This window comes from Lithobates pipiens, unplaced genomic scaffold, assembly GCF_037356315.1.
Source record: "Lithobates pipiens isolate NorthernLeopardFrog02 unplaced genomic scaffold, aLitPip1_a1.2 Scaffold_22, whole genome shotgun sequence".
Lineage (NCBI taxonomy): Eukaryota > Metazoa > Chordata > Amphibia > Anura > Ranidae > Lithobates > Lithobates pipiens.
Genome location: NW_027507784.1, coordinates 16,556,206 through 16,581,388, shown reverse-complemented (window position 1 = coordinate 16,581,388; position 25,183 = coordinate 16,556,206). Strand labels below are relative to the sequence as shown.

At 43.3% G+C, this 25,183-nt stretch overlaps 1 protein-coding gene across 3 annotated transcripts in view; it reads left to right on the top strand.

The window, feature by feature from the left end:
• The first annotated feature begins 1,308 nt into the window (after nucleotides 1-1,308).
• The window catches only part of LOC143923344 (uncharacterized), a 124,926-nt gene continuing 101,051 nt past the window's right edge, over nucleotides 1,309-25,183 (top strand). For 2 of the 3 annotated variants that reach the window (XM_077446958.1, XM_077446956.1), the window contains exon 1: nucleotides 1,309-1,449. The gene's annotated coding sequence lies outside the window, so the exon portion shown is untranslated. The remainder of the gene's footprint in view (nucleotides 1,450-25,183) is intronic. The other variant, XM_077446957.1, reaches the window with a different exon arrangement.

Below are 25,183 nucleotides of genomic sequence, written 5' to 3'. Positions count from 1 at the left end.
TGAGGGAGATCAAATCCCCATTGCAGTCACCTCCATCTTTAACAATGTACTAGACCGACCTCCGCAATCAATAGTAGAAATGGAAAGAATCCACAGAGCCTTACGACCTAAAGGTAGGGACAATGACCCCCCTCGAGACATTATCTGCTGTCTCATAAACTACCAGCTAAAAGAAGATATACTGAGGGGTGCTAGAACAAAGCAACGTATACTACATGACAATGCCCCCATACAAATCTTTCAGGATCTCTCGGGCATTACCCTACAACACCGCAGAGACCTCAAACCTCTCTTAGAGGTGCTGAGGGACAGGAATATAGTCTACAAATGGAAGTTTCCTTTTTGTCTTGCTGCCTCCAATCTTGGACGTACGGCTCATCTTAGAGTCCCGGAAGATCTACCCACATTTTGCATAACCTTAGGGATCCCGATAATAGAGGTCCCTAACTGGTATTCCAATTTTCGAACTCTACTTGGTAAATCAGAAAAGCCCCAGCCTGAATTGATGGAAGCTCAGGAAGCGGGATACTGCAGGCGCAGGTCTCCATCGCATACCAGGGCGCACCGACACTCTGAAAATCCTCAAAGCAGGGCTGGTGCAAGGATTTTTGGCACCCTAGGCAAAACCTAATTTTGCCGCCCCCATTGGCTTCACCCTTGACTCCACCCCCTTTTCCCTGCCCATGTGACAGAAGGCGCCGCTATACAGGATGCATTGGTTCCAGTGATGTGCTGCACCTCTAATTACACTACTGGTCGGATGGAGCATCTGCCTGAGACTGAGTTAGTTACATGCTGCAGCCTGCAGAGCATGCAGATGTGGAGGGAAACCAGCAGACGGGCGCCCCTAGGCAGAAGTGCGCCCTAGTCGGCTGCCTAGTTTGCCTAGTGGTAGCACCGGCCCTGCCTCAAAGGGCATACAGCCCTTCCATATCCCCCAGATCGCGTAGAGCGAGGAGAGATTACTAAGGAGCTGACAACCGCTCATTATCTGTGAGCTATTACAATACTCTTCAATGCAGAGTCACTGCTTCCTTTCTTTTCCCTCACCTTCTTTGTCCCACGGTTATGGGAGTTATGTTCATTATACTTCATGATTTCCAGAAGTTCATATACTGTTGCTGGATACTCCACATTTACTTTATTTTTTATCTGCCTATTATAACGTAAGACCCGATTTATTTAACAGTGTCCACTCTACACTATAGGATTCAAAGACAATGCTGAAACTACATTTCCCAGCACACACCTGGGGCAACGTACGCTGTGTTGACACAAGACTCTTCCTGCGTAACCTCCCGGATGTTTCATCCCCTGTCAGGTGACTCCATCGATTAGCCCTAGCAGTTGCCAGAATTGACGTGCAGAACTGTTTTGCTTTCTCTTCGTGCTACCTGATGACCTATGCTCTACCAGGTGAACCACATGGACCAAACTCATACTCGAGCAGTGAGTAAACACACATTACGACGTACTGTCATTGTCAACGCCTGCCTTTTACTCTCTCTCACGCACAGGCTGTTACTACTGTTTACCACAATTTGATTATACTGAGCATGACTTCCTTACTCTGACTCATCTGGGTTGACTGAACTTTTTCATAGCTAACAGCTCTGTGTCAATAACGACATGTAGAAATGCCTTATCTTGCTTCGGTTATGCTGCATTACATGAGATCTGCTACGGGTACAGCCTGGCTTTTGACCTTCGGCTTACGGGGAGTTTATCCCTCATCCTCACCCGCATAAACATTCTAATGTCGGCATCTCCTGATCACTAATGTTTAAAGGTCCGTTTGTTGCATAATTCTACTTAAGAATAATTTTTCTGCTCCACAGAGATATGCTGTCTGCAATGCTACCTTGCTCCTTCCTCACATTGTGCTGACAGCTGATGCTTATTGGTTCTATATACTACACATGGTCTGTATGTTGAAAGCTCTAACAGCAAGTGTCTTCTTTTACAGGTTAAAAGTTTTGCATTTACTCTGTTTTCTATTTTTCTCTTATTTGCTTGTTATGGGTGATTTTGCCCTCCTTTCTGGTTAAAAGTTATGAAACTGTTCCACCACTTACCTCACCGGAGTCTGGACCTGCATCTTATTTTCATGTCACGCTTATATCTTACGACTGAACACTGCATTCTTAGATTTCTAATCTCCTATTTCTAGAGCATTACTACATACATTTTGCCTATACTTGCCATAACATGCTAAACGTAGGTTAACAATCTCCCATAGGACTAAGTGATAACTCTTCAACAGTTTACCATGTCTTCCTAGTCCTGATTGGCGGACTTACACGACTTGATTTCCTTCTATCTTAGTCTTTCATTGGACTTGGCAACAGCCAACCCCCACGTAGTGGCGACAGTGAGTGAGTGTACACTGTTTAGGTGTGTGCTCTCTCCAGCCGCCCGACACTATATTGATTTTTTGTCACTCAACAAGTGACCCACATGTCCTTCCCCTCCCTTACCTAATTTGGCTTTCTAATCGGATTACCCCCTCCATCTGATTATCTAACCCCCCCCCCCCCTTCTACTAAGCCTCCCCCTTCCTTCCCCTTACCATGGCCTCTCCGCTTCCCCCCTTTAACATGACGGACTCAACCCCTATTGCTGGAGACCCCCCCCTACAGGTCCTTCCGCCACCAACCATTAAACTATACTCTTTGAATATTAGAGGCTTGAACATTCCCGAAAAAAGATCCAGACTTCTGTATACCCTGTATAGAGCAAAAACACACATAGCCCTTTTACAAGAAACCCACTTTCGTTCGGATGCTATCCCCAAGCTCTACAATAAACATTTTCCCACAGTATACCATGCGACCAATGACCACACTAAATCTAAAGGAGTTTCTATTTTAATCTCGAAATCTTGCCCCATTACTATTTCCGACATTTTAAGAGATCCTCAGGGAAGATACTTGTTTATTAAAGGACGAGCACACAACCACCCTATTACGATAGCTAACATCTATGCCCCCAATTCTAAACAAGTGACCTTTTTTAGGGAAACCATGGCCCTTTTTACCACATTTCAATCAGGCATCCTCCTCTTGGGAGGAGATTTCAATGTTCCCTTGACACCCTCCCTTGATACTTCTAATGGCACATCCTGTTTAATATGCAATGCATTGAGGGATATCAAAACACAACTACAAACCCTAACCCTTCATGATACCTGGCGCACTCTTCACCCGAATATGAAAGACTTCACTTTCTTCCCCCCCCCCCCCCCATTCAAAATATTCCAGAATTGACCACTTCTTCCTTTCGCAGGCGGACATTCAGTATTTGACCAATGCCACAATCGAACCCCTATTGCTCTCTGATCACAATCCCATCACGGTTACCCTTACATTCGCACAAGGTAGCCCCAGATCTGGTGTCTGGCGGCTTGACGACTCTTTACTTCTTGACACAGAAAATAAGGCCACAATCGGGGAATGTCTTTCGCATTATTTCCGTGAGAATTCCAACCTCGAAACGCCACCTGCATCGGTCTGGGCGGCGCACAAATGCGTCATACGCGGATTATTTATCTCCCTCGCAGCTAAAAGATACAAGTGCAAAAAAGCAATTCTAGACTCATTATATTTGCGCATTCAATCTCTCGAACGCTTACATAAACGTACTCTAGCTGATAATCATCTTAATGAACTTATTGCTACCCGAGAACTTCTTTTGGAAGAACTCCAAAAAACTCTTTGTCGTAAATTCGCCTTATCCAACAAAATCTTCTATGAATTTGGTAACAAGGCGGGTAAATTTCTAGCGAGAGCCTTACAGACTAAAAAAGCGAGACACACCATACATAGAATCGTGACGCCTAAAGGAGACTCTATAATAGTAACAGATAAGATTGCGGAACAATTTGTAAAATACTTCCACTCATATAATCTTCCACCACTTTCTCCGAATGAGGCGGTGGGAGATAGATCGGAACGAATACGGGCTTTTCTGTCTAAATTCTCCCCACCCCCTATTGAATCTTTAGATCAACAGATACTGGATTCCCCCTTGTCTAAGGAAGAAGTGCTCTTCGCCCTACAACAGCTTAAAGCTGGTAAAAGTCCGGGCCCAGACGGCTTATCTGCGGCGTATTATAAAACATTTTCAGATCTGTTAATTCCTCACTTCCTAAACACCTTTAATAACCTCACCTCCCACACTCAATCCACTACTGACCTTTTACAAGCACACATTACATTGATCCCCAAACCTGGCAAGGATGATACGCTAATCCCTAACTACCGCCCTATTTCCTTACTCAATGTGGACATTAAGATATATGCCAAAATTCTTGCGAACCGCATCGTGCCCTTGCTTCCCCACATTGTATCGACTGATCAGGTCGGTTTTGTCCCCGGCAGAGAAGCCCGGGACAACACCACCAAGACCCTAAATATACATCATTGGTTGACCACATCCCAGAGTAAAGGCTTCTTTTTATCATTGGATGCTGAGAAGGTGGCATGGGACTACATGTTATCTGTCCTTCAACATATCGGTCTACCCTCGCGACTGATTCAGATGATATCGATCTTATATTCCAACCCTACCGCTTGCATACGTATCAATGGCCACCTAACGAACGCCTTCTCCATCACTAATGGTACACGTCAGGGATGCCCACTTTCACCGATCATCTTTGTTTTAACCTTAGAACCATTGCTTCACATGCTTAGAGATAAACCAACCATCCAAGGCATTAACATCAACAACAATCAATATAAAATTGCCGCTTACGCTGACGACATCATGTTGTACCTTTCAGATCCAATCACTACTCTTCCGAACCTATTGAAAGACCTCGATGCCTTTTCTACAATCTCAAACCTGAAAATAAACTTTGACAAATCGAAGGCTTTAAATGTCTCTTTACCTGAAAGTACAGTTTTGCAATGCCGCCTCAATTTCCCATTTTGCTGGGAAAGTGAGGCATTAACTTATTTGAGCATTAAAATCCCCACCGATCTGTCCAGGCTGTATGAACTCAATTTTGCTCCTGCTCTCCTTAGGCTTCAACAAGATCTACAGAGGTGGCATGGAGGCCCTTTCTCCTGGTTTGGCAGAGTAGCCATTCTGAAAATGAATGTCCTCCCTAAATTGCTGTATCTGTTACAGGCTATATCTATAGCAATTCCCAAATCCTTTTATCACTCGTACAAAGCCCTATGTAGAAAATTTCTTTGGTCGCACCGCCCCCCCAGACTGAGTTGGGCCAAACTCATCCTCCCAAAGCTATGTGGAGGCCTGGGATTACCTGATCTTCATACCTATTACAATGCGACTCTCCTTGCCAGAGTAGTAGATTGGCATATACACCAAAAAGACAAAGCATGGATACCTTTAGAAAATGTTTATGCCCCGTTCCCTATATCCCATCTGCCTTGGATCTCCACTCAGGCCACGCCTTTAACTTGCTCCCAACACCCTTTAATAGGCCCTACCATTCGTGATCTCCGTCAAACATGTAAATCTCTTCACATTAATATACCTCATGGCCTACTAACTCCGCTTTCCTCAAACCCAGACTTTCCTCCGGACCTTACCGTTCATGGATCTGGGGACGTCCTACAAAGAAATGTCTACAGAGCTTACCAATTTTGTCGATAAAGGGAAGTTGATGACATACCCTGCTATGGGCGCAAAATTCCCTGAGCTACACTTACCATTTTATTAAATTTCTTCAAATCCGACACTTCTTTACATCAACACAACCATTATCACGCTGGCACGCAGCCCTTACTCCATTTGAATCCTTATGTTCCAGCTCGGAACCACAAAAACATGTGATCTCAATTATTGTAAAGCTGCTAAGCTCCGACCTCACCCCACAGAAACCCATTATACAACATTGGGAATCATATTTAAAGTCTACTTTGACCGCGCAACAATGGGCCTTGATATACGAACACATACACAAGCGTTCTGTTAACGTATCGGCACAAGAAAATCGATACAAAATTTACTCTAGGTGGTACCGCACCCCTGATAAAATTCACAAATTCTTCCCAGATGTCCCCCCATCCTGTTGGCGTTGCAATGCTCCAATTGGCAATTTCCTACACCTATAGTGGGACTGCCCCATGCTCCAGCCCTTTTGGAAGGGGATTCACGACACAATAATTAACATCACTACATATCATCCAGAATTCTCCCCGGCACAATACTTGTTACACCACACACCGCTTTCACATAAAACGTATAAGACTTTGATAGTCCCACATCTGATTAACGCAGCCACCCAATGCATTCCACATCATTGGCGATCTACAACACCTCCATCTATTGAGGAATGGCTCCAACAGATGGATAAAATAGAGGAAATGGAAAGATTAATTCATGAAGCGTATGACAGACATGAACAATTTTATCATAAATGGGCGTGCTGGATACATTTCCGTGCCTCTAAATCCCTTACCACCGTGGTTACTCATACTTAACATGATTTATTAACGGTCTAGACACCGTCTACACTATCTTTCCTGGGCTGATATTCGATAACCCTTCCTCTGCACTCCTACTCCACTTCCTCCGCGGGGAGACCATAGCCGACTACACTCTTTCCTACCCATTTCACCCTACTTTACCCTACAATTTAAATTATATATCAATATAAAGTCACTCCGTGCTTTTAAAGTGCATAACGAGTCTTCCTCCACACAGGTGATTCCGCGTGTTAGTGTACACACTGGGTAATTACCTCCCCGCTGTATAAAATACAGCATATATGCAGCCTCCTCAAAGATACACCGGGAATCAGACGGGGGGAGGGGGGAACTTCAAAGAACCACTCTCAGATCTCCATCCATATAACCTCCATCGGTATGCTCCAAAATGGCTCAAAGAACAAATATAAAGGCAACCATAGTGTAGCAAGTTTAAAAACGCCACTTCTTTATTTATATAAGTTAAAATTACTCACAAACAGATAGGGTGAGTCTGGCAGTACTAGCAGCAAACAATTCAAGCGAACCTCTCTGGTGCAAGCGTCACTTCCGGTCTCCGTATCCTACGCGTTACGTCACTTCCTGTGACTTCAACTGGGATATGGGAGTCATAGATGGAAGCGCAGTTAAGAGGACTGGGCGGGGACAACCCCACCCAATATTCAAATGAGGACGCTCCTTGTCTATTCAGGACAATAGGGCGCCAGCGAAGTACTAGCAAAAAATAATGTTTATTGTATGTAGCTCATGAAATAACCGCTAGTAGGAACTATAATTCCTCAACAAGTAGAACAACTATGGAACAAATATAATTCAATCGGCGACATCCATATTAGTTGGCTGTGGTAAGGGGGTGTAAGCCGCAGCCATTATTTTGGAGACTATAATATAGTCTCCTCCTTACACAGCAGCCATTTTCTTGGAGGTTATCCAGCTGCCATGTTAGTGTCAGCAACGAATGTAGAACGACTACAGGAACTAGAGAGAGATGAAAAAAAGAAACGGAAATCGGGCAATTTGAAAACTATCATAAATAACAGCAAAATACAATAAGCTAATTTTACTTTTTTTAAAAATTAGAATTAAGGTAATTCATTAAGATTAAAAATTTAAATGATTAAAATAGGAACGACATGACTTTCTTTGTAATATCCGTTTTTTTATATGCGTAGGATCTATATCAAGGATCACGGAAGTGACGCATGCATTACAGGATACCCACAGCAGGATTTACAGATTCCAAAGTAGAGATAAATGATATAAATATAATTAATAAACTTTGAAAAATGTATTAATTTTTTTTTTTGTTGTTGAAAAAAATATTTATTAAAAAATATTAAAAAATATTTATTAAAAAACCACTGGAGGCACGATGATAAAAGAGGGGCGGGGGGAGGAGGGAGGGGTGGGGGAGCAAATATATAAAGGAAGGATATATTAAAAGTCACTAATAAAGCAATTCAGATCGAATTCTACATTTAATCCCCTAGGGTGGAAAGTATCAAGAGAAAATATCCACTTCGATTCGATCTGACTCAATGTCCTCACCTTATGCCCCCCTCTCCAGTGCTTAATGTACGGTACATTCCCCCAGAATTTTAGGTCACGGGGGTCCTTCTTATGATGTGTAGCAAAGTGTTTTGAGACGCTGTGCTTGTCAAAACCCTTAATGTTCTGCACATGCTCCTTGATTCTTGCCCTCAATGGTCTTTTCGTGCGGCCCACATATTGTAGGCCGCAGCTACACTCCAGCACATACACAGCTCCTTGTGTGTTGCAACATATAAAATCCCTGATCTTATGTGTGTTGGCTGTGCTGGTAGATGTAAACTGGAACACCTTCTCCGGCTTACTTGTCCTCGTGCAGGCGAAACACCGCTTTTCAAGGGAAGAAACCCTTTCCTGTAAAAAAGGTGTAATTCTTCATGGGTGGATCTGGGATGCTTTTAACTAATCTATCCCTCAGTGTGGGGGCACGTCTATATATAAACTTTGGTGTATTTGGCAATATATTCTGTAGATCCTTATTGCTCAATAGGATATGCCAATATTTTTTGATAATCTTTTCTACACTCTTATATTGGACATTAAAATCTAAGATCATGGCCCTCTCATTAGATCTTGTGCATCTCTTCTCTTGTCTGGTCCTATCTTTAATCAGGTCTCGGCGATCCATGTCTTCGACTTCTAATATTTTTTCTTCAATGAAGTCCCTTTCGTAGCCTTTGTCCTGAAACCTTTGTCCCATAAGTCTGGCTTGTTCCAAGAATTCGCCCTGCTTGCTACAGTTCCTCCGTCGTCTCATGAACTGGCCCTTTGGGATATTGAATATCCAGTTCTGGTGGTGGCAGCTGTTCACCGGGAGATAGCTGTTCCTATCCACACTCTTGAAAAAAGTCTTGGTGTGGAGTTTCCCGTCTTCTTGCATGATCTCTAGATCCAAGAAGGTAACCTGCGTTTCACTAGTATTCCATCTGAGCACTATATTCAAATTATTCACATTTAGTCTCAAAATCCCAGTATAATGATAACTTGGTAAATCTATTAAGTGATACTAACACCTATAACCAATTACCGAGGAACCCGGTGTTTAGAGGTAGAAAGGAATTAGAACTAGTGGTCCACTTGGGCCTTAAGAAATCAATATTAAGTAAAAAGGAAGCCCAATTTTTAATACCCGAGTCCGTTAGGACCCCAGTCATTTACTACCTACCTAAGCTACATAAAGATAAGATCAATCCCCCCCTAGGCCGATAGTGAACGGGATAGACTCGCTCACTTCTAGAATGGGGGCCTATATCGATAATTTTTTACAACCGGTAGTGAAAAATACCAAAGCCTACCTGCGAGACACAAAACACATCTTACAAATTTTGGGAGAATGCTCTAGTGAAGGCCCATACATTTTAGCAACAGCTGATGTAGCCTCGCTGTATACTATAATTCCTCATCATGACACCTGCGAATCAGTTAAATGGGGCCTTAGAAATCATTCAGATCTGATCTGTGCACAGAGAAAATATCTGGTCAAATGCTTGGATTTTTGTTTAAAGAACAATTATTTTTGGTTCAATAAAAACTTTTACCACCAAAGTACAGGCGTCGCTATGGGTGCTAAGTTCGCCCCAAGCGTGGCGGGATTATTCATGTCAAGATGGGAGGATAAGATGGTCTTCTTCAATCCACCTGCTGAACTGACTATGTACAAGCGATATATAGATTATATTATAGTTCTATGGAAAGGCAGCATTAACAGTCTAAATGAATTCCAAGAGAGACTAAATGTGAATAATTTGAATATAGTGCTCATATGGAATACTAGTGAAACACAGGTTACCTTTTTGGATCTAGAGATCATGCAAGAAGACGGGAAACTCCACACCAAGACTTTTTTCAAGAGTCTGGATAGAAACTGCTATCTCCCGGTGAACAGCTGCCACCACCAGAACTGCATATCCCAAAGGGCCAGTTCATGAGACTACGGAGGAACTGTAGCAAGCAGGGCGAATTCTTGGAACAAGTCAGACTTATGGGACAAAGGTTTCAAGATAAAGGCTACGAAAGGGACTTCATTGAAGAAAAAATAGAAGTCGAAGACATGGATCGCCGAGACCTGATTAAAGATAGGACCAGGCAAGAGAAGAGATGCACAAGATCTAATGAGGGGGCCATGATCTTAGATTTTAACGTCCAATATAAGAGTGTATAAAAGATTATCAAAAAACATTGGTATATCCTATTAAACGATAAGGATCTACAGAATATATTGCCAAATACACCAAAGTTTATATATAGATGTGCCCCCACACTGAGGGATAGATTAGTTAAAAGCATCACAGATCCACCCATGAAGAATTACACCTTTTTTACAGGAAAGGGTTCCTTCACTTGTAAGCGGTGTTTTGCCTGCACGAATGAATGAATGAAATACTTGTATAGCGCACAATGCAAACTGAATCACCTCTAGGCGCTGTGGTGAGCTATGATCATCTGCTAAAAGAGGAAGGTCTTGAGTTTTTTCCTAAAAGCCAGGTGATTTTCTTCCAGGCGGATGTTGATTGGTAGAGCATTCCATAGCCGAGGCCCTTGGGCAGCGAATCTCCGATCACCCTTGGATTTATACCGGGCTTTGGGCACGAGGAGGAGGTTTTTGTTGGCTGATCAAAGACTGCGGTTTGGTGTGTAATGATTTATTTTCTCCATTAGGTATTGCGGAGCTTCTCTATGCACGCATTTGTGGGTGAGGCAAAGGGTCTTGAACGTGATCCGATTTTTTACGGTTAGCCAATGTAAGCTCCTCACCGAAGGAGAGATGGATTCCCAGGGTTTTTTTCCTGTTATCAGGACAAGTAAGCCAGAGAAGGTGTTCCAGTTTACATCTACCAGCACAGGCAACACACATAAGATCAGGGATTGTATTTGTTGCAGCACACAAGGAGCTGTATATGTGCTGGAGTGTAGCTGCGGCCTACAATATGTGGGCCGCACGAAAAGACCATTGAGGGTAAGAATCAAGGCGCATGTGCAGAACATTATTAAGGGTTTTGACAAGCACAGCGTCTCAAAACACTTTGCTACACATCATAAGAAGGACCCCCGTGACCTAAAATTCTGGGGGATTGTACCGTACATTAAGCACTGGAGAGGGGGGCATAAGGTGAGGACATTGAGTCAGATCGAATCGAAGTGGATATTTTCTCTTGATACTTTCCACCCTAGGGGATTAAATGTAGAATTCGATCTGAATTGTTTTATTAGTGACTTTTAATATATCCTTCCTTTATATATTTGCTCCCCCACCCCCCCTTCCTCCCCCTTTTTTTCTTACCCCCTCCCTCCTCCCCCCGCCCCTCTTTTATCATCGTGCCTCCAGTGGTTTTTTAATAAATATTTTTTAATATTTTTTTAATAAATATTTTTTTCAACAACAAAAAAAATTTTTTATAAATTTTTCAAAGTTTATTAATTATATTTATATAATTTATCTCTACTTTGGAATCTGTAAATCCTGCTGTGGGTATCCTGTAATGCATGCGTCACTTCCGAGATCCTTGATATAGATCCTACGCATATAAAAAAACGGATATTACAAAGAAAGTCATGTCGTTCCTATTTTTTTTTTTTTTTTTTTTTTGAGTTTTAAAATTAATTTAAGCTTTTTTTTTTTTTTTATGTTTCAAAAATTTTATTGAACAAAAAACTGCAAGTACAGCACAGATCGCATAAAAGTCAAAGTAAATAATGCAATGTCAATGCCAACAAACTTAACATGACAAAAGGGTAATTCTACACAGCAAATTGTGGAGAGAGAAGAGAGGGGCAAAGAGGTGACAGGCGTAAGATCATGATACCTTAGCGAGAAGTGAATAACTGGCGGGGAGAGACTGCCTCAAATCTCTCCCCCTCAGAGCATCTAAAGAAGGGTAGAGAAAGATGGAGGATGAGCGGAGAAACGGGTGAGTATGGCATTAAAGAGGGTAGAAGAAGAAAAATCCTTAAATGCTATAAGCAGGCACACCGCAGAGGGCTCGGACCCATGTCCTATGGGGGTCAGATGGATTTCCCCCCCTCCCGCCCATATGAGAGCAGTGGCATAGGGGCTCAAGAAAGACTGTTAAGATCAAGAGTGTAATTGAGCTCTGTAATCTTGTATCCAGTGTTGCCAAGTTGCATAGAATTTACTCAATTTCATATGTGCTTTCGCAAACATGAATTCCATCAACATATGGTTGTTTAATATTATAATTACATCTGGGAGAGAGGGTGAGCAAGATTGCTTCCAACGATGGGAAATAGCGAGTCTAGCCGCTATTAGTATGTGAGTGATTATGGTGTGAAATTTTGAAGGCCAAGATGCAAGATCAAGACCAAAGAGAGCCGTCTGCGGTGCCAGTTTGCCAGTAACATTTGTTATGCTCTGGATGAAGGAGGAAATTCCGGCCCAGAAGGTAGTTATGAGTGGGCATTCCCACCAAATATGGTAAATATGTCCGTCTTGATTACACTCTCGCCAACACTTTCCAGATTGGGACGGAAAAATCCTTACTAATTTAGACGGAGTGTAATACCACTTGTAAAGGATTTTCATCACAGTCTCCCAGTGTGACACATTTCTGGATACTACAGCTGGAAAACGGATTGCCCGGTACCAGGTCGCTGGAGAGACTTGTATGTGTAGAGTTCGCTCCCATGCGACAATCGCTGGAGTGGCTCGTTCCGGGCTAGGCTTTGTCAAAAGACCATAGAAGTATGAAATACCCCTAAATTTGTTGATCGTTGAGGTAAATGCTTGTATTATGTCTCTAGTCAAAGAGCAGCTCGACGAATGTACAGAGGAAAGAGCATGACGGATCCGTAGGTAGATGTAGAAGTCTTTACTAGGAATGTTAAAGGTTTTAGAGAGTTGAGCGAAGGACTTAAGATGACCATTATGAAATAAGTCTCCGAGAGTTTTGATGCCTTTTGAGGCCCAGCTATGAATCGGTAAATCCTGGGACAGGAGTGAAATGGAGGCGAGCGGTAGCCGATATAGAGCTTGTATATGTAGGCCGCCCGCGGATTGTACAATTGCTTTCCAGTTGTTTGTGAGGGCTTTGACCGTTGGTAGTAGAGAGTGTGTGGGGTGTAAACCCATCCAGATGGCTGCGAGTAAGTGTGATGGAGGAGACAACATATCAGCGGTTTCAATTGAAGTCCATGGCAGAGAAGAGGTTGGATCCCATAGTTTCCTGGTTTGGTCTAAAACAGTGGCTTTGTAGTATGCCTTGAGATCCGGGACTCCCATCCCAGCATATCTAGTCGGGATGCACAACAACAGGGATCTAATACGTGATTTGTGGGCCGCCCATATAAACTTGTTAACAATCCTTTGTAGTCCAGCTATATCAGGTTTCAAAATAGGTAAAGGCAGAGTTCTAAACATATAAAGAATGTGCGGTAACAAAAACATTTTAGCCAATGCAATTTTTCCTGCCCAGGAGGCTTTAACTGAGAGGAGTGAAGTAGCAGTCTCCTGAAGTTTCTGGGTTAGAATAGCCATATTGGTACGTAACAACAAGGATACTGGGGAAGTCAGATGGATGCCCAGATAAGACACGGAGGAGTTGGGTGCCCAGGAGAAAGGAGAGATGGACGATATATTCGTTTTAAGATAGGTGGGAAGGGATATGCCTAGCATCGCCGATTTGGAGTGGTTCAGCTTATACAGAGAGACCTGGCTAAAACTTTGTAGAAGATCACAAAGCGAGGGGAGAGATTGAACTGGGTCGGTGAGCCAGATGATTACGTCATCCGCATATAAACTAATTTTGTGGCTACATTGGTTGATTTCCAGACCTTTGATGTCCGGGTGTGATCTAATAGCTTGCGCTAGTGGTTCTATCATTAATGCAAATATTAACGGTGAAAGAGGGCACCCCTGGCGTGTCCCATTCGTAATCATAAAGGGAGACGAAAGAAGTCCTGAATTCAGGACTCTGGCACTAGGGGTGGAGTATAGTCCTAGTATGGCTTGGAGAAATTTGCCCGTGATGCCGAATTTTTGAAGGACCATTTTCAAATAGAGCCAGTTGACCCTATCAAATGCCTTCTCTGCGTCTAACGATATCAGCAGAGAAGGCATTTGATGATGCTCCGCCCAGTGGAGCATGTCAATTATTCTGCGGGTTCCGTCTGAGGTTTGTCTCAAGGGGATAAAACCCACCTGATCTGGGTGGATCAGGGTAGAGATATAACTCGCCAGCCTAGTAGCTAGAAGTTTTGAGTAGAGTTTGGTGTCAGTATTTAGCAAAGATATGGGCCGATAATTTACGGGGTCATGAGAAGGTTTGCCTACTTTATGAATAGTGGTGATAGTCGCCTCAAGGGATTCTGAGGGTATCTTCCCAGTTGCTAAAAAGTCATTAAGTGTGGCACATAGGTGAGGTAGCAGTTGGTCTACATAGGTTTTATAGTAGCTATTAGTGTACCCATCAGGCCCAGGAGCTTTGTGGAGGGGGAGACCCTTTATTGCGTCAGATATTTCTTGATGGGTAAAAGGCCGGGAGAGAAGCTCTACTTGTTCTGGGGAGAGTGAGGGGAGCTGCAGCGGATCCAGAAATCCAGATATATTCCCCGCCTCGGGGCACGGTTCTGAAGGGGAACTGGAGAGATTGTACAGCTTTGAATAGAAGAGACTAAATTCCTCGGCTATGTCTTTGGGGTTGCTAATTTTCTGACCCTTCTGGTTTAGAAGAAAGGGGATCCTATTCTGTGCGGCTCTTTTTTTATATTGTTGTGCCAAGTGTTTCCCTGCTTTATCACCTTAGGAATACCAAGTGAGTCTCAACCTACTTAGGTGAAAATCAACATTTCTGTGAAGAAATGAGCTAAGGTCATTTCTCAGGGTACTAAGTTCTTTGGTAATTTGGGGGGAAGGAGCGTTTTTATTTGTAACTTCAAGACTACGTATTTTCTGTAGAAAGGATTCAATCGTTGCCCTCCTTCTCTTCCTCTCCTGTGCACCCAGCTTGAGGCATACTCCGCGAATTACCGCCTTGTGAGCATTCCAAAGGGTAGTGGGGCTAGAGACAGAGTCAAGGTTAGAGTCAAAAAATAGCGATATCTCGGATCGGATCAGTTCTCGAGTCTCCGGCGTACTTATGAGCGCGGAATTCAAACGCCAGAGTGTATGTCTGGCCACAGGTGGGGAGGTGGCGATAGTGATCGATACTGGGGCGTGGTCGGACCAAGTTATGAGGCCCACCGTAGCGCGGCTAATTTTCTGAAGTGTCGTTTTCGAGACTAAGAAGAGATCGATCCGAGAGTAAGATCGTTGGGCATGCGAATAAAAGGAATAATCCCTCTCGGTACCATGGAGGCACCTCCAAGGATCGTGGAGGTCCTCCTGTAAAGCCACACTAGAAATGGCTGTGGAATGCCTGCGCTTCGTATTAGAAGTGTCCAGCTGAGTGTCAAGAACATCATTGAAGTCACCACATATCACTAGGTGTTCCTTGGGGTATGGCTGAATTTTGCTCAAAATGGATCTATAAAATTCTTTTTGGCCAGTATTTGGAGCATAAAGATTGACCAAGACCAGAGGTTGGTTGTTACAAACGGCTGATAGGATCAAATATCTACCCGCTGTATCTTGTTCAATATGTGTGAGGGAGAATGATATGGACGACCGTACAGCAATCATCACACCCCTCGTTTTCTTGTCAGAGCGAGCATGGAAGTAATGGTTGAATAGCCTGTGAGAGCATTTTGGGGAGTTGAGCTCAGAGAAATGCGTTTCCTGGACGCATAATATATCTGCCTTTTGGGCTAATGCTTCTCGCCAAAGCAAGGATCTTTTAAAGGGGCTGTTAAGGCCCTTAGCGTTTAATGAGACTATTGTGATCGACATGTCCCCCGGATAGGAGGCCTGTTATAAATCTTACTGCGGTACCGAGAGAGACTATCCTCACTGTAGGGATGAGTAATGACAAGAGGAGACTAGAGCAATATGCAATGGTTAAGGTAGGTTAGCACTATTACTTCGTAGCCGCTAAGAGGGATGACCAAGTCAGGCAGTCCTCAAGAGAGACTGAGCGCCCCGACCAGGCACCTATAGCGAACTATGCGAACACACAGAAAAAGAAGGTAAAAATAAAAATAAAGTAAATAAAAGAGATCGCTAGAGTGATAACAGGAGCAGCAAAACACAAAAGAAAAAAAAAAAAAAGGAATAAAAAAAAAAGACCAGTTGTAAGGTAGTGTATTGGTAACTAACAGGCAAATCGTTGAAACAGGTAAATCAAATCAGTGGATGTGCATAGCACATCAAAAGAAAGTGAGGAGTGTGGAAGGGGTATCACAACCGCTTCCCCTCCCCCACAGCAGCACTGTATATAAATGGTATAACACATTAAACGTTAAACATAGGCAGCATAATATAATCGTAACTACTGAACATACATATTACCGCAAGGGCTCCGGCAAGACCAGATTAAGTGAGAGCGTGAGAGTCCCAGGGTGTAGCCATTCTTGATGATGATCTCGTACCAGGCGTATTAGGCGGCGGCGCTTGGGGGGTCATGCCCCAGTTGTGTAGTTGCTTAAGGCCTTCCTTTGGTGACAGGATGGCGACTTGTTGGTTCCGATATGACACCAGGAGTTTGGTGGGGTGACCCCATTTGTAGGCCACTTTTTGTTCGGTCAGGATGGTTGTAACTGGGGCGAACGCTCTGCGAGCTTGAGCAGTAGTTGCAGAGATGTCGTTAAACAGTTGCACTTTGGAAAAGGGCTCAGGCAGGGTGCGCAAGGCTCTCGCAGCACGCATAATATCTTCCTTAGCATGAAAGAAGTGCACTCTCGCTAAAATGTCTCTGGGCACTGAGGATGGGAGGTGTTGTGGCTTATGCAGCCTGTGCGCCCGATCTATCAGTAAATCTTGTGTCGTCAGAGACGGAACAATTTTGCGAAATAACTGGTGCAGGTATGGAATTATATCTGGAGTTGCTAAGGATTCGGATACTCCCCTTATCTTGATATTATTCCTGCGTGAGCGATCTTCGAGGTCTGCGATTTTTAATCGCATTTGGGAAATCGCTGCGGCCTGCTCATCCTGTAAGTCAACCATCCTATTATGCACAATAGTGGCTTCAGACAGGTGTTGTTCAATGTGCTCAGTGCGGCGTTCTAAAACATTAACTGTATCCTGGATTTGAGTAACAGATATTTTAAGCTCTCTATGCAACTCAGCTTGAAGTGACATTAGCATTGCTTTCATGCTGTGTTCTGAGGCAGGATTATCAGTGGAGGGAAACTCAGCAAGTGACTGTGACTGTGCCTGTGCCTGGGGTTGCGGTGGAGAGGAACTACAAGTCCCAGCGCTGTGTTGCTTCTTAGAGGGAGGCTGTTTGTCAGGAGAGGGAGCAGGGAAATCAGCAAGCCTCTTACCTCTATCCCCCGGCGACAGTCTGTGGTTGTCTAGCTGATCCATATCTTCCAGCAGCTCAGGGCCGTCGGATGATTCATTCGCCTGTACGAGCGGCGGGGTCCCAGGTCTCCTGCACTCGCGGTCGGCGTGGTCAGCGCGGTCGGCGCCATCTTGGCTTCTAGGCCTTGGAGGCTTCATGTAGAAGTCTAGAAGCCTTCGGGGTCCTTTCAACTTCGATTTTTTGCGGGACATACTCCGCTGTATGTCCCACAGCTGTGCCCTCCGTTCCGGAGGATTTGCGTGTGTTGCAGGCTGCCTATGCCGCTGAATGAGGCTGTGGAGGAGTGGAGCAGACTCTTCAGGCGGCCATCCTTAGCAGCGGCCAGACCACGCCCTTCATGTCGTTCCTATTTTAATAATTTAAATTTTTAATCTTAATGAATTACCTTAATTCTAATTTTAAAATAAAGTAAAATTAGCTTATTGTATTTTGCTGTTATTTATGATCGTTTTCAAATTGCCCGCTTTCCGTTTCTTTTTTTCATCTCTCTCTAGTTCCTGTAGTCGTTCTACATTCGCTGCTGACACTAACATGGCAGCTGGATAACCTCCAAGAAAATGGCTGCTGTGTAAGGAGACTATATTATAGTCTCCAAAATAATGGCTGCGGCTTACGCCCCCTTACCACAGCCAACTAATATGGATGTCGCCGAATTATATTTGTTCCATAGTTGTTCTACTTGTTGAGGAATTATAGTTCCTACTAGCGGTTATTTCATGAGCTACATACAATAAACATTATTTTTTGCTAGTACTTTGCTGGCGCCCTATTGTCCTGAATAGACAAGGAGCGTCCTCATTTGAATATTGGGTGGGGTTGTCCCCGCCCAGTCCTCTTAACTGCGCTTCCATCTATGACTCCCATATCCCAGTTGAAGTCACAGGAAGTGACGTAACGCGTAGGATACGGAGACCGGAAGTGACGCTTGCACCAGAGCGGTTCGCTTGAATTGTTTGCTGCTAGTACTGCCAGACTCACCCTATCTGTTTGTGAGTTTGTGTTTGTGAGTAATTTTAACTTATATAAATAAAGAAGTGGCGTTTTTAAACTTGCTACACTATGGTTGCCTTTATATTTGTTCTTGCCATTTTGGAGCATACCGATGGAAGTTATATGGATGGAGATCTGAGAGTGGTTCTTTGAAGTTCCCCCCTCCCCCCGTCTGATTCCCGATGTATCTTTGAGGAGGCTGCATATACGCTGTATTTTATACAGCGGGGAGGTAATTACCCAGTGTGTACACTAACACGCGGAATCACCTGTGTGGAGGAAGACTCGTTGCACTTTAAAAGCACGGAGTCACTTTATATTGATATTTGATACTCTCACTGGACTTTGTTCACCCAGTCCGTTTATTTTGTGTGTTCCAATCGTTTTATGTTTATTATATGCACTCAGCACTTTTTATTCAAATTTGTTTCACATTTAGATTCCTGTATGTGTTTGAATTAATTTATGATTATTATATGCACTTTGCACTTTGTATATAAATCTGTTTCACAGTTATAAGATGCACTTAACACTTTGATATCCAATTTTGTTTACTTATACACAGTTTGATCCATACGAGCACTTTAGTTGTGGGTCATATTATTTCCCACGCTGTGCTGGGTTTTTTATATATTTGAGTTTAATTTTAACAAAATAGTTTTTTGGGGCTGGTTCTAAGCTTTCTAAGGTGATCACACACCATTAGGTTACACTCTATTCAATTTTAACAATTTAGTTTCCTTTTAGCTCTAATCTAGTACTCCACTCTTTCTGGAAGCGCAACACCACTCCCCTTTTTTCTTTACATCTAAGGCTGTTCATACATTATACAATTTTCTTCTACAATTTCCCTTTAGATTTACCAAAACGATATAATATAAGGTCACACCTAAACACTTTCAATTTTGTATGCAATCAGGCACACCCTTGCACTACATAGTTGAAGGTAAATCTAAAGGCAATTGAACATGTAAATTGTATAATTTATGGCCAGCTTTTGGCTGGGACCTCAGGGCTGCTGATAGGGGAGGTCCACCAGTCCTCCTGTAGGGGGCCTGGACCCACAGGGGGGCCCAAACAGAAGAGGGAATCGGTGCATTCAGGTGGCGGAGCAATTACAGAAGTATGCCCTTTGTGGCTCTCTGTAGCAGCTATAAGACGGTTTCTCCTCCTCCTGCTGGCTTTCAGCTACTGCAGGGAGAGACCCAGACACAGTACATGGTTCATGTAATTGTTTCCCCTGCACTGATTCCCCCTCCCTGTTCTGCCTGCTTCTGATCCCCCCTGTGTGCCCCCCTGGCAGTATGTTGCCCCCCCCCGTGGTGCTGCAGGCTTCCCTGTCCTGTAAAAAAATAACAAATTAAAAAAAAAAAAAAATAAGAACGAAACACTGTATTAAGTAATTTTAGAAAATTGTAAAATGTATTATTATTTTGCAGGATGATAGCTTTGTCAGAGTAGTTTAAATATTTAGCGATGATTGGGCGGGGAGCCTTGCAGTTGGTGGCGAAAGCTCCCATGCGGTGGGCACATTCTACCGCGCTGGGGCCTGGAAGGCCTAAAGCTTTTGGGATGCATCTGGCACAGAATTCAGAGAGGGTGCTGATGCTTGTAGGGATTCTGGGATGCCCACAAATCGCAGATTACGCCTTCTGGATCTATTTTCCAAATCGTCCAGTTTTTGAAGTACATACTGGTTTGTTTTGTCCTTTGCCTGCTCTGTGGCTTGTGCCTGGTATAATTCTGTGAAGCTGTGCAGCTGCTTACCTCCATGTCTGGAGCAACAGCCGTGTGATTCGGCAAGGCCTAGACCAGGGCCTCAATTTGTGGCTGGGCCATCAGGGGCATTTGCATTCACAGGCCGTTTTTTTTTTTTTCTTCAAATCAATCCATGGGTGTGTGGGGGGTCACCCGAGAGGGCTGCGGGCAGCAGTGGAGGGTCTGGCTGTTTTTTCAGGCCAATTTGAGGGTCGTGCTGTGGGAGCTGATGAGAGAGACCGCTACTCAATGCAGCCCCAGAACCGGAAGTTCTAGGTAAGTATTAGACCCTTTTCAAACTGGAGCGCTTTTCAGGCATTTTAGCGCTAAAAATAGCACCTGTAAAGCACCTCTTAAGCTACCCCAGTGTAAAAGCCAGAGTGCTTTCAAACTGGGGCAGTGCACTTGCGTGATGGGGAAAAAAGTCCTACAAGTAGCATCTTTGGGGCAGAGCAGGAGCGGTGTATACAACGCTCTTCCACCGCCCCTGCCCATTGAAATGAATGTGCTTCGGGAGTGCAGCAACACAGGCGCTATTAACCCCTTGTTCGGCCACTAGTGGGGGTTAAAAACTCCCCGCTAGCAAGCAATAACAGAGGTAAAGCGCCGCTAAAACTCTGCCACTTTACTGCAAACGCTGCGCTGCCCCAGTGTGAAATGGATCTTTGGGGGATGCTGGGGCAGCTGCCATACACAGAAGGCTTTTTATCTTAATGCATTAAGATTTTAAAAAAATCTCCTTTACAACTCCTTTAATTAAAAAAAAAAACATAATTTAAAAACTGCATTTTGTATTTACTTGGGTCATCTTTGTGTAATATTCGGGTCTGATATGGAAATTAAGGGGAACCTTGCACCAATTTGTTTTTTTTTAAATGGCGTAGGGGTCCCCCCAAAATCCATACCAGACCCTTATCCGAGCAAGCAACCTGGCAGGCCACAGGAAAAGAAGGGGGGTGAGAGAGTGCCCCCCCCTGAACCGTACCAGGCCACATGCCCTCAACAAGGGGAGGGTGCTTTGGGGTAGCCCCCAAAGTATCTTGTCCCCATGTTGATGGAGACAAGGGCCTCATCCCCACAACCCTTGCCTGGTGGTTGTGGGGGTCTGCGGGCAAGGGGCTGCTTACAGTTCCTCGCACACTGATCCAACAAGCGTGTGGGCAGAGTTACGCCCCAGCGGAGAACAGTGAGGAGACCAGCGTGCTGCACGCCAGACACAAGGCAGATACATACCACGATCGGGGTCAGTGCCTGGGCCCGGTGTGGTCACTGTTGGGAGCCACTAACCCGCTTAGGGCAGGTGCAGCGGGAATTAAGATACTACAACATCCACCCGCTCACAGGACTATGCATGCTGCAACCGCAGGAAGTTTGGAAGGCCGAACAGGTTGGAGGATCACCTGCCAGTGATGGAGGAGATTTAACATCAGGTATGTATACCTCAGAGGTCAGGGCCATTTGAGAGATAAAGACTGCTGTCAAGACCCATGGCCTGGCCAGTGGCTGGAGTTTGCAGCAGTCAGTGTGCAGCCTCCGGCTGATATCCCTGAAGAGTCAGCTCCAAGTAAGACCCTTGCTGTGTCCATCAGGAGGGAGCCCATGCTGCAGGAGGGGAAAACTTCAGGTGAGCTGGATGAGGTGACCAACGGTTGGGTCATAAACTGGGGTTCGCCCAGAGTTCGGATCAATGCCGAAGCTGTTTTCTTGGCCTTCCCCAGAGGAGGGCTCCAGTGAGGAGGAGTGGGAGACCGGAGATTCCCCATCTGTCAATACCACATCCTAAGCAATGGAGGAACCACAATCTCCAGCATGGACCTCAGTACAAGCCAGCTGACTTTTCATATATCAGCCATCCACTATCCAGACCAGGGCACCCACATACAGGCAATGGTAATCAAGGCCCCAGATGCCTGTGTCCTGCCTGGAAGAGGAAAGCTTAAAGAATTACCCCGACTCTCACGTTTCCAGCAGGAGGTACAGAGGAGAGTTGCCCTGGAGTGGGGCTAAAGCCCCATACACACGGTCGGACTTGTACAAACTTTTCCGTGGACTTTTGTACAAAGTGTGTTGTCCACAAGTTGGTATTGCATACACACGGTCGGACTTTTTGACAACAAACACGAACGTGTTGACGTCACAACGTACTGACGCTGCTTCAAAAGAGGACGTTCAATGACTCCTGCGCCACCTTTGGTCAACTTCTGTATTGTAGTCTGATCGTTTGCAATGGTTCTGAGCATGCGTGTTTGTACCTTGTACAAAAGTCCGATGCTTTTGCATACACACGGTCGGACTTTGCTCCATCGGACTTCTGTTGTCAAAAAGTTTGTCCGTTCGCACAGCCAACAAAAGTCTGATGAAAAGAGAAAAAGTTTGTCCGATGGAGCGTACACACAGTCGGATGTTGCTCCAAACCAGCTAATTTGCATGTTTGTTGTCAAAAAGTCCGACCGTGTGTACGGGCCTTTAGATTACCCTTAGTCCCAGTCCAAACCATGGATGTTATTGAAGACTCACGGGGACAGTGGGAGAACAACCTGGTTTGGGACTTTTTGCATGTGTCCAAGCCAATCTGGGTGCCAGAGAGTGATGCCTGGGCCCGGTTCAGCAGGAATGGAAGTTTGGCCGTGCAATCCACAATGACCGAGTCCTGGTTGTAAAAGCGGGTCAGCCTACCAGGAGCCATTAGTCAGAGGACACAAAAAACAGGGAGAAGGTGCGCCAGACTAAGTGCAGTATAAACGATAAAGTATTTATTAAAATAAAAAACATACGGCCAAATGGCTACTCACAAAGGTCAGAGTGATTTAGGCATGTAAATTAGATAGGGATGTATCCATGTCTCAATCCGGTCCACGGGGTTTGCAGAGCTGATGGAGTATAAAAGCAGACAGGGGGGACGACAATAGGCTTGCCTCTGTGTTCCAAAAGCTGATTTGGAGCAGCACCTCTGTATTTCTAATAGTTTTCATCGGTTTCCAGCTTTGTTAAGCGTCCGGATGGTCGGATGGCCGGAACCGGAAGTGCGTTCCAGCGTGGAACGCAAGCTCTGGGATCCGGAAGTGACGCGTGGGCCAATCAGAAGACGCGTTTCACAAATTCAGTTGTTTCCTCAGTTCTAGTATTCTAGACAGGAAGTGATGCATATATACACAAAAGGAGGGGCTGACCTGTGTTACTATTGGACAACGGACTTGTATAGATATATTACCAGGCAAATAACTGAATGAAATGAGAATAAATAAAATTGACTGTAGCATCTCAAAATAATATTAAAACATTATACATATAAAAATTTTTTTATATATATAAAATATATAATTTAAAGCATGTGGGCAGCACTATATGAGAACATATAAATACTCTTATATATATTTAGGAGAGGGACTGAGATTTTTTATGTACATGTGTGTATGGGACTATATATTGGTGATAACCGCAACCATTTTATATAAATAAAGGGGAATAGGATGATAGGGATAGAGGAGATGGGGAAGGGAGAAAATGAAATGAAAAAAAGAGAGTAGAGAAATGAAAATGAATATAAATATGAAAAAAATATAATAGAAAAATATATATAATAAAATAAAATAAAAAAATAAAAAAAATAATTATTAAAAATAAAATAAAATAAAATAAAAAATAAAAATAAAAAGTAAAAATAATAATAAGGGGAAAATTGAAGGAAAAAATAATAAATAAATAATAAAAATAAATAAAAAATAAAAATTAGGGAAAAATAGTAATAATACTATTATATGAAGATGATAATAAAATTGAGAACTAATAGAATAAAGATAGAAATGAAAATAAAAATAATAATGAAAATAAAAATAAATATAAAAATAAACAGATATATATAAAAAAATGAAAAATAATAAAAATGTAAGGATAAGAATAAAAATAAAAATAAAAATAAAAATAACCAAGAAAATAAAAAAAAAACAGTAAGAATGAAAAAAGTAAATAACAACAAAGTGGAGAATATTTTGTGATGGAGTTGAAATAATAATGGAAAAAGGTAATAGATATGGGATAGATATACTAGTACAACAGAGGTAAGACTGGAACTCCAGAGAGAGGCCGTGGGTAGTTGGAAGTATAAAATATAATGTACTATATTATAAAGTATGAAAAGGAAGGAGTCTGTGTGTAGTCTGATCCGTTTGGGAATTGGGAAACACTATGAGGGGAAGGTATTAGAGAACCGTATGAACTTCAATCTCTTCATTTAATCCATGTGGTGTCAAAGTATTTAAAGAGTATATCCAGTATGTTTCTTGTTTGCAGAGGCGTTGGAATCTCTCTGCCGGAGTGAATTTTTCGGATATTGCTTCAACTATCCAGACATTCAAATCAGTAGTATTTTTTTGATGGTGTGTTTCAAAGTGTCGTGCGACACTGTATTTGGGATTTGCAACCTCAACCGCACGCCGGTGTTCACCAAACCTAGCTCGGAGGGCCCTGATGGTTCTACCCACATACAACAGACCGCAAGGACAAGAGATACAATAAACCACATATGAAGTGGAGCAATTATAAAAAGAATTAAAAGTGAAGGTCTTTCCATTATGTGTGAATGATTTCTTACCATGGGTGACATTTTGACAAGTAAGGCAAAGAGCTTTTTTACATTGAAACATTCCTAACAATGGAATTAATGTAAGTTGTTTCATCGTCTGATTTTTCCATGAAGTAGAAAATTTAGTTTTACTGGGGGCTATCTGACCTTTGATGCTCGGGGCCCTGCGGTAGGTAAACTTTGGTTTATCTGATATACATTGAGATAGGTGAGGATCTTGTTTGAGAATGGACCAGTGTTTTTTGATAATATTTTCCATTTTTTTAAAACTAAAGTGGTACTGAGTGATAAAACGAGTGGTATTTTCAGGAAGCTGTTTTTTAGATACAGGCACATTTTCGCTTAGGTATGAATTACAGGCCTCCTCAATAAGTTGAGGAGGATAACCTTTGTCTTGGAATTTTTTCTTTAATAGTGTACTTTGAGAG